The 11399-nt window shown below is 31.6% G+C and overlaps 1 protein-coding gene across 3 annotated transcripts in view; it reads left to right on the forward strand.

Moving 5' to 3' along the window:
• Positions 1-4280: 4280 nt before the first annotated feature.
• LOC107186663 (protein kinase C and casein kinase substrate in neurons protein 2) overlaps positions 4281-11399 on the forward strand; it is a 119834-nt gene continuing 112715 nt past the window's right edge. For all 3 annotated transcript variants that reach the window (XM_015574588.1, XM_015574591.1, XM_015574592.1), the window contains exon 1: positions 4281-4397. The gene's annotated coding sequence lies outside the window, so the exon portion shown is untranslated. The remainder of the gene's footprint in view (positions 4398-11399) is intronic.

An 11399-nucleotide genomic window follows, 5' to 3' on the forward strand; every position in this document is an offset into this window, starting at 1 on the left:
TCATTTTCTGGTGCAGCAATGAATTTTCTATCTTCCAGTATACTTATTTGTAAATTAATATTCCTCGATCTTCTTTTCATATATGATATAATCAGCTGTATACACAATTCTTTAAAAAAGAGTCTTTTTCAGTCACTTCTCTCTTATAATCAGAATTTTCGTTCGTAAATAAAATAAACGCATTTAATACAATTACATCTATTATGTTACTCCAAACTACTCATTGAAAACAGTGCAGTTAACACATGGAGTGCTCTGTAACGCGGGGCATATGTAATCATGACATTCTGGATATGTTCAATCTACTTGAAAAATCTCACTAATATGTTAATAAAAGTTTCATTAAACCGCTGACTGCATCTTTTTAGTACTTTGTACACAAATTCTTTCCATAAAATCAAGAACTAATAGTCATTTTAAAACAATTTAAAACATTTTTTTATAAATAATGTGTTTGCTCACGATAAATAACAAATCAGTAGTCACAGAACACCGTTTTTCTAATATTTGAATGTCCTTTAAAGAAGTTTCGTACTGCCGATCGTCCAGAAATGTTCCAAATATTGTTGCTAAAGCGATAAAGTAGGCGTCCACTATGGTGGACAAATGCAGTTAGCGAATTAACAAAAAACCAAAAATAAAAAATTTTCATTGTTGCATTAGTGTTGTCTCACCGATACGCAGGTAAAATTGAAACCATTGCGGCTGCCTTGATACTCAATTCTACTTTCTTTTTCACTCGCTGTCCTTTTTTGCGACCGTCGCTGCCGGCAAAATACAAAGTCCAGTTGTCGCGGCTCGGCTTGAAATTTGGGAGATGCTGAAAACGGTTCCACGTACAATGTATGTTCCAGAGCGATCCTGAGTTCCAAAGTTTCTTGGATAATTTACTGTGTACATTGTAAATTTACCAGTGTAGAAGTACTTATCTTAATTAAAGTGATGAATTTTAACTACACTTGTCACAACTCCTGTGTGTCCTGAATTCCTTTACATGATATTTTCCGAAATGGTGTTCAGACTGGTTTTGTCTATTTCCCTTTATCCTTACCTTTTACTTGCTTCTGTCAACTAAAAAATATTGTTTTAAACCCTCTAACATTATCTGAATATGAGGCAGTGCTGTTGTACTATGATGCGTTAGTCTTTCCAGTAAATATGTTATTCCATTCTTATTATTCTCATGCTGGTCTCTACAATCAAGTATTTCTTCTTGTCGTTTAACATGTTCTTGATTTTTATTGGCATTGCTTTCTTTTTCTTTGTATCCTTCTTGAAACACTTCCTCTTTGATGACAATTTTCCTTTCTGCTTCCTCAGATACAGATTCTGTGACTTGGTCTTTCATGGATTTGTTATCATATCGATGGACTAAATATATGTTGTTGCGCCTTTTAAAATTCAGAAGCCAACCTTTGCTCACTTTAAAATCTGAACATGATGGGATACTATTTTTTATTTCAGTAGCTTTCTTGAGTAGTATAGCATCTGATAAAGCATGACCAAGTCTCCTTCTTTCCCTGAACCATGCCAGAAAATATTGCTCCAATTCTTCATACATTGGTCTTTTAAGTCTTCGCCGTTCCTTCTCTTGCTTACTCTTTTCTGCAAATGCACCAATGCTTACAGCATTTTTTTTTATTCGATGAATTGTTGCCCTATGTACATGATACTTTGTAGCAATCTTTGAAACAGGTTGTGTCTTCAAATCTTGCAGAATGTCCAGCCGTTGTTGCATAGTCAAAACAGTTATTTTGTTCGAAGAACGACTTTCCATGTCACTTTAAACTAAACTACCACTAATAACTACCATGAACAACTATGTAATTATATTAAATTTAAGTTAATATTATATTATTACTAAAAACTAAATAACTGTTCTACTAAATATATTTACAGTTAAACTAAAATAACTTTAAACGTAGAGTTCCATCTGCGGAATAAACTCAACAAACTTGAACAAACTGAACCAAGCTGAATGGCTTTAATATCTGAATGGTTCACCCTTTGAATTGTTCTAAATATTCAAACAAGAATGGCTGAGAATGACCCAGGGTAAGTAACTCAATAATTTTGTTAGCACAACTTGAGTACCCTCTACCCGTATAGATTAGTACTACATGGCAATAGCGGGCTTTTCTATATTATACTATATTATATTTTCAGAATTAAAAATTTCCAATTTGGATATACATATGAAATACAATTTATTTGTAAAAACAGGGATAAAGTGTAAAAAATGACAATTTATTAACAATTTATTATATACATGTACTTATTATTAGACTGCGGATGTTTATGTAATTGTGGGAAATTTAGATGTGTAAAACAGTTCAAACTACATATAATATGCAAAAATATACAAAAATGTTTTTTCTTGGTAAGCTAATGGTCCATCACATGTTGCATTCAGCCTAACAATAACAACACTGACTCTTTTATTCGTCTGCACTCTATACCCCTTGTTTAGGTATATAGATTTCGAATGAATCGACTTCTAGCATTTATTAATATTGAATCGGAGCACTTTGAGAACTGCTAGAATAAAATTATTTTAAAATTACTTTTTATAGTGATTTGAAAAATTGTATAGATATTCTTAAAGTATTTTGTACAAAAATTAATAACATTTATTTGAAATGTTTTTCGATGATGTATTTATTTGTTTTTTTTGTTATAGAAGTAAGCGCTCATACAACTCACATAGTGTACTGTATTTATGTATATCATTTTTTTCCAAACATACGTATAATAATAATTAAAATTCTCTAAGTGCGAAATTACTAAATGATATTTATATGTTTTTTAATTATTGAAGAGTTAACGATCAGGAATAAAAGAATACAGGAAAAACTAGGCACAGATTGAAATTGTAGTTGCTCGTTTCTTGATGATACTTGACAAAATTTAGAAGTGCTTCATGATCAACCATTAGTAAAAAAAAGTATTAAAAGATATAATATGCTCCCTTTCTCACCTTTCGCGTTAATGGAAGGATTATTTTCATTTGCTATTTTAATCGATGTTTCCAAATTGTTATCATCAAGAGATTGAATATTTGAATAACGCGTTCTGTTGAGAGCTAAGGCAAACTTTTACGTTGTGTTAACCGTTCGATGGTTTGCTTGAGTTAATTTTGATCCCCATTTGCTTTCTACCTGACTGTGATACACTACTCTGTTCTGTGACAGTTAATATGAAATTGACACAAAATCGTCTAATTATTAAATTGTAGTTCTGTTATAATCTAATATCTAATGTAACACACGAGTGTATGCTTGTTAAACAATGCAAAATTATTCTCTATGATTTTTTTCCAACTTCACTTGGAATAGAGCTATAGCCCGGCGCAGTTATGAGAATCACCTTTATAGCGGACTATCAGTCATTCCATCATTCGATACAGGAACAGGCACAATTTTTTTAGAATAACAATAACAAATAAAGCGAATGTATATACTTACCTAATGAAAGTAACAAATAATTTAATGGAAAAAAGGTCTATGAAACTTCAAAACATTATCTGATGAATAGATTATTTTTAAAACAATTTATTTTCTAAGTATTTTGCTATCTTAAATAATAATGTAAATAAGTAACAAGAAAAAAGTTTTCATTAACCCTCGTGCACTGTTTGGATCAATTTGTCCCGACGCCAATATAATTTGATTCTTAATTATATTCTTTATTATAGAAATTTGAACAAAATTATAATAAAAACACATACACTAATAGTAAGTTCAATTAATAATGACTATTTTCAAAAATCTAAGGTTTTACAATAGAACGTCGACGATAAAGGAATATTATTATTGTTTTTACGAAATCAAATAATAGATGTTGAAATTTGAAACATAATAACAATTACTGAAATAATCTACCTGTCAAATACTTGTCGGTACATTATTTATTGGATAATATTAACTTAACTAATAGGACAAAGTAAATAACAAATCAGATAAGAATGCGATCCGTTTCAAATCTCGCGCGTGATTCTTGAATTGCTGAAAATTTCACCGCACGCGTGTGAACCAGCCTTTCGGTCTGCTAATAGATTCGGTCGGATGCGATCGTACCTTCTCGAGAGTTTACGGCGTCAAACCACGCCCATCGGCTGCTAGTCAGAGAGGGAAGCTGGTAATTCACTCTGCCAGGCAGCAACATGAGCGTTTGTACCGTTTCTTGAGAGAACGCGCGACGTGACGAAATTCCACAGTCGTAAAATCGTGCGTCGAAAGTGTCATCGGATCGCGCACCGTTTGCGGATTTAGTGAGTGATTCAGTGTCGTGATTGGTTTTGCCCCGTACACGTGGATACGATTTTTGGTTAGTTTTTTTCGGTGCTCCGGAAGGATATCGCCGCTCGTTGGATCATTTGCCTCGAGGAATTGCTTTCGGTGAGTAGCAGAATTACGAGTGCGCGCGTGGTTCCTCGCGTTTTTTCCCTGCTGTCAAATTGTCACACATATTGCCGACAAATTGTACGAAAAGTGTCGCTGACACATGTCGCGTCTTTAAGCTGGTAAAGAATCAATTATTGTGACTGTCGTCGTCGATGTCTCATTTAACTTGACAAAACTGAACGTTATATTTAACTAAACCTGAGGAAAATTATTTGGACGAATATAAAAGTAGATGTGTTGGTGGTACTCAATTGAGAACGCGGTCATTGTATACATAATAATACATTAAAAACGTACACTATCATTTTTTCACGTGAGACTTTGTTTTCAATTAAATGCACATTGAAAACTAATCATTGGATGATGGAACTGGTTATAGTCCAGTAAAACACGGAACGGGTTCATTTTTAATCGAGGGTAAAATTTTTCGAAATTATTCTAACCCATGTTTTTATCGTAATGGTGCAAACTTCATTTTTCTATAAGTTCTTTTAATTAACATCGTTGGTTCTTGAAAAGGAAAGGTTACGTACGTGTAACTTACACATAAATGATTTATTGATGCACATATCGATAAGGGTACTTCAAGTTTGGCATAAAATGTTAGATCTGGAGGATATTCTACGTACTTCTAGTTTGATCGATTCAGATATGTTTATTATTATTAGTCTTATTTGTTATGTCCGTGTTTCATCGTTCTAGTAGTATAACAATACAACTTGCATTGAAGTTTCTTCATTCTATTATTATAACATAGGTAGAAAAACAACAAAAAACTTTTCGTCGGATCTAATGGTATAGGTAAAAATTGACCCAACTCGTCAGCGGACATTTAAATTGCGAACGCGTGTATTTGAGCACCATTTGGCACACGTGCCTGTCTATGACTAGTTATTTCTATTTATGGTAGATGATAATCTTTGTTTATGATATGGTATTATTTATTTTCGACAGTAATTTGGTATAAATTTATTGAACATATTGATAGAGTCCGACAGTACCACACCATGCTAATAAATATCATAACCAAGTGCTTTCTATAAGTCGACATAGTGAACAATATTGAGACATTACTTCGTTTTCTTTTTAAATGAAGAAGCCTTTCCGTTAAAAAATGTTATTCTACATTTTTGGATTTACTTTTTCGTACAGAACCATCTAGTTTTGCTTGTGTATACTAACATTGACAAGGCATCCTGAATTATGTCATCAAAATGTTTCCAGATCATACAAAGAAATCTGGTTTATTCCTTACTTATGATTCAGAGCGATTTTGAAAGCAACGAAAATCAGAGTGAATAAATAATAAATTTGTGAGTGAAATTTTGTTAGAATACACGTAAGCCAATCTTTTCCGGGTAAACCCACTTCCTTAATGATGCATCATCATTCGAAATTAACACACCTTATCCGAATGTGTAATTCAATCGTATGATTTACCTATAATTAATAGTTATTTTGTAGAACATCTCCTTTAACAGGTAGTCTCGATGCGATGAAAAAGTTTGATATAGAAGGCGGACAGAGGGACGAAATAGGTCGACAGTTTTATATTCGCCTTCCACCTGACTGCTAGATCAAATATCGAATCGTAAATCACACTTATCTGTCACCGAGTATCTAGAATTTTTCGCTAGAAAGCGCGCATCATAAAGTTGCTAGCCTGTTATTGACTATTCAAACAGTTCACTTCAGTAAGTATCGTAACACTATTGGTTCAATTGTTTTCCTTTTTCGTTTGATTACATATGTACAATGTTTACAGTATCGTTTCTTTATATATTTGTAACGTATGGAAATGTATAGATGATAATGAAACGAAATCGTTGAGAAAGATTAATGATGTTTTTGTTTTATTTTTAATTGAACGAATAACCAGATGCTTGAAGATTACAAATTAGATTTTTTTTAATTATAACTTCTAAATAAAGTATCGACTGATGAAATAAACTGGAGATATAACTAAAATAAAAATTCGATTATAAATATGATGAACATTCATAAGAATAGTGATTTATAGATCGTGAAGAGTCTTCCTAAAGATATTCGTAATTATACTGTGTTGACGTTTGAGCAAATATAAAATCTAATAGATAAACATTTCAGAAACTGGAATAAAAAATCTATTGATTTAATTAAAAATTTTACCAGACTTAAACTGAAACAAAAATTCGATTAAACGTTATTAAACTTATTAGTGTATTGAAATATTGATGAGTTCATAATAGGAGTGTTGATTAAGTGTTACTAAATGTCTTGACAGTTTGAGTTTTTCATTCATTTTGGCCTTTTTCAAAATAGTTTATAAAAATGATAATTTGCATAAACATTTGCAAACTGTGAAGCGATAATTCGTAATTTTCTTGCACGTTAACTAATTAAAAAGAAAAAGAAAAACTTTATGCTTATTTTGGGAATATCTTTTTTTCAAATAAGGTTGAATTAGTTCTAGAAGTGGAAGTGCATTTAGTTGCACGTTTTGTATAAAATTTCATGTTTTCTGAATGTGAGTTACGTGGATTTTCGTTCACACTAAATAAGTCAGAGAACTCGAAAGGAGCAAAATCCTCGTAGCCGCGACCGTTTAGATGTTGTATAAATTGGCGACTGTCCAAGTTTCCGTACTCTCACCACGTTCTCAGTCTCGAGACCATGCTATCACATTCCTTGTTAGTATACGTACGTGCTGTCTTTCCGCATGATTTTACGCGACCACTTCTACAGTCTGTACGTAGAACCAAGTGTTACCTGTAAATGGATAGAAATATTCGCGGATAATACAAGGCTTTTCTAAATCGTTTTACATTGAAAGAAAATTTAAAATTTTTACAATTTAATCTTGTTTCGAATTCTGGATACGGTAATTGTATTACGCTGGCAGAATATGTGGAGTTTTACGCCTTACAACATACTTCACGCATTACAAAAATACCAATAATGCCAAACACTTTTCTATTTAGATCAAGATTTTAAATTGTTAATTTTCATTCTAAATACAGAAAGCAGTGCTTGCATTATACGAATCAGACGATGAGGATATTCATGATTATAGTCAAACTGGGTAAACGCAGATTTCAAGTGTGTCAGTATTACTCGAAATAATACAAAACTCTTTTATACTTAGATTCTACATTCTTTCATTCTTAAATTCATTTAATTTTCGTTTTAAATGTAAACTGTAGTACTTCTAATGATCTCCTCAAAGTGTGATGGGAATTAATTCTATTTATACACAGTATAAATGAAGATTTCAGGCATAAAAAAATCAATATGGTAGGTATCTGTATTTCACTAGTTAAAATATGATTAATCATAAAGTTGGGTCATTCGATTAGAAATTTCGAGTAACAAGGTATGCTTTATAATTCAGTCGAAGATTCTCTGACTTTTAATTCGATTGATATCCTTTTAAATGGTAAAATTACACTTGAACAGAAGTTTGAAAGTGATATTCGGTGCGAGTACGAAAGTGAATTGTGGGATACATGTGTGGGACACATGGAAATGATCTTTGCGGTTTGCTTGCGGTGATAATAGTTCTGGAAATGAGGAATGCAAGTCTTAGGGATACAAGTCCACCGTTGAGAACTGCAATAAACCGTATTTTAATATTTATAGCGTCGGTGTTACTTAAGTGGCTTACACGCTTATGAGAATATTGACAATTGTCAAGGTTTGATTTCACATCTTAATCACGTATATACAGGGTGTAATGAAAATTGTAGAATAATTAGAACAGGGTTGGATAAGTTCATATTTTAAGTAAATGAATAGGAAATGGCTTTTTTTACTTTGAAATCTGCGTAAATATATGAAAATAAAAATATACTTCATTTCTATTCAATTTTTAAAATAGTATTTAATATGCTGTTTCATTTGACCGACACCGAGAATGGTACGGTTTTATTTTGTAATTTTTTATTTATGTTAATTTATTCTCAGTTCATTTTGTTTCTCCATACAGAAATCTGCACGTAATATCTTATTTTATAATTGTAGTAATATCATAGAATTAGAACTTCTGGATCGATTTTCCTCTAAGTGAAAATTTCGATCCAGGTATTGCACTCTTTAAGGTAGTATTTCAAATATTTGTGCTTTGAATTTTACCCAGCCCTCTTCATGAACAGATAAAGTTTCGATAATGATTTATTTGGAAATGATACCTCGTATGAGAAATTTCATCGTATATTTTTTATGTGCACTCTCAATATTCGGAATATACATATACCTTGTATATGGCATCATGCCGCCAAGACGATTCGAATAAAAAAAACGAGATTAAAAATTAAAGTTAAACTCTTCGAATTGTTTTTATATATAGAGGACAGAACACCGTTAGTTACTGTACCTAATTTTGCACTGGATATCTCTTTTCATAATATTTTCCGTCTCATTTACTTTTCCCGTGTAGGTTAGAAAGCCCACCTGTTGAAATCGGATTTTCTCTCTTTCTAGGGGAACGCATAAAACCCATAAAAAGTGAAAATCTAACGTGCAAAGCTTAATAATTTCTTGCATCTTCGTAGGACCATCGGTTTAATGTTAACGCAAAAAAAATGTACCGAGAAAGTTTGCAAGCGCAGGGGTAACTTTTGCTATTTAATGTGATTGAGCTTGCTTTCCACTGTGATTCTCGTTGTAAAGGACTTACACGCTTGCTTGTTTTTTTTTTTTAGTTCACGATACAATTAATTTACTACTTTTCTGTTACGTACGACTATCACTCTGTTTCGTAGTTACGCGAAGCTTTTTTATATGTACTTCACTCTTACAATTGATTGAAACTGAAAATTGTTTTACTAACATACTAAATATATAAATTAATACAAAATAAATTAGAAAGTATTACAAAAAATATATTGTGTAACTAATAAACATAAATATTAGATAAAATAGAAAATCCGTGTATTGGGGTAGCGATCGTTAAAGTATAAAACTTTTTTGAAAAAAAGAAAAACAATTTTGAAAAAAATGAAACAAAGTTAGTTTCAGCTACAGATGCATATCCTTTTTAAATATATTTACAATAACAAAGTCAATGCAATATTCTCATGGATTAGTCAAAAGAAGTTTGTCTGTTACAATGGAATTACTTATGTAAATATTTTCTTTTAATCTGGTACAAGTCGTTTTGTAACAGTGACTTAATTTACTAAACACCTTCTAAAACGTGAAATTTAATAAAATATGACTAAAAGTTATTAATATTGTTATTAATATTGATTGTCCTTTTATTAAACTTATGTATAATATTAAAATTCTGAAAAATGTGTATGAAATAAATATGCCTTTACATTAAGTAATATATCTTTATTGTTTTTATCATAAATATTATTTTTTCATATTTTAAAATTACATTTCAGAAAAGTCTACTTCAATTGAAGTGTAAATTTAAATTTAGTGTTAATCATGTTTTTGATAATTTATCACTTTTGACAATCGTATAAGTTCATTTGGGGTTAACAAAAACACTGTTTTGCTTAGAGAATATTTATAAAGTTGGTCGCTTAATAAAATTGAACATGTTTGGAATTTTGAAAGCATAAAACAAGCCTATTTGCTTTTAACAATATTTTCAAATGGGATAAAGTCCGAAACATGATTTATCTCGAAATAAATGAAAGTGGACTTATAAAAGGCTTTAAAAAAACGGTTTAAATGCAAAATACCTATTTTATTCCAAATTTGGTTAAGCCATTAGAGACGTCTTGCGACTTTCGATTGTATTATTTCAATCGCAAAATTTTCATTTCGATTTTTATCCTCTTTCAACCTTGTGTCTTTTATTTTGAATCAACCTGTATTGGGTTGGATCACGTAACGCGCATTAACTATCCGAAAGGACGTTACGTGAGTAATGTCGGGCACGACAGTGAACGGAACGCCCGATGGTATGCGAAGTCCTTTTAACTCAACGTCGCTCTTAATTCCATTGGGATTCCATCGTTCGCGATCGATCGGCCACCGACGCCAATTTTTCCGGAAGCATCGTTACGAACACGATTATTAGAAGAACAGCGTCTCTTTTTATTTTCACACAGGCGCGTTCTTTCGTAAGCCGGAGAAACATCAGTGTTGGCGGCGCTGGAAAGTGAAACGCAAAGGGGCGACCGTGCAAGATAAGATTTAATTTTGTCGCGTACATTCACTATAATACATCATTTAATGAAATATTACGTCATTTTTTTATGTATTTAATTATTAGAAAACCTGGACCTACACCACCGCTGTTAAAATAGCTTAAGGCAGTGGTTTTCAACCTTTTTACACCTATGGACTGATGAAAGTAGGCGAAATATTTCGAGAACCGCTAAAGCAGAATAGAAACCATTATTTATATAGTACTTTGTGCAATTCTTTTAAATATATAATATTATAAAATGAAAATTTTACAGTTATTTGAAATAACTTTTGAAAAGCAATAATTAATTAAATTTTGAAAAAGCACTATGTAATTTAAAAAAATGACTACCGTTTTTTTTACAGGTTTTAACATTCATATTTACTTGATATACACGGCAGGTGTAGTGCAAAACTTTTCTGGAAAGTACTTCGTTTTCGACTAATTATAAGTTATTGGTACAATTTTACAAGGTACTTATGCTATTGGGTACCAGTTGGCTCATGTTTTCACCTGACACTTGTTAATTACTACTTGTGTTAATGTCTCTAAATCGTGACAGCAATATGGTATTATTTATTTTCCGCAATGATCTGACAGTTCGCGACAGTGTGAATGTTCTCTTGCAGATAGAAATTTAATAGTAAGTGATAGACAAGTATTAGTCACGTTTAACATGTTTGCAAAATGCATTTTGTGATCTATCGTTTGCAAATAGATATCCGCCCGAGAAAATTTAACTTCCTATTTTCAATTGATTCTTTTATACGTATGTGTAGTACATATCACTCATTTTTGAGTTGTGCTAAGAAAAAGAAATTTAACCTTCACATATCCTCTATGCATTCATAAGAAAAGTACATCAAATTGTC

Source organism: Dufourea novaeangliae, unplaced genomic scaffold (genome assembly GCF_001272555.1).
Source record: "Dufourea novaeangliae isolate 0120121106 unplaced genomic scaffold, ASM127255v1 scaffold80, whole genome shotgun sequence".
NCBI classification, from domain to species: Eukaryota; Metazoa; Arthropoda; class Insecta; order Hymenoptera; family Halictidae; genus Dufourea; species Dufourea novaeangliae.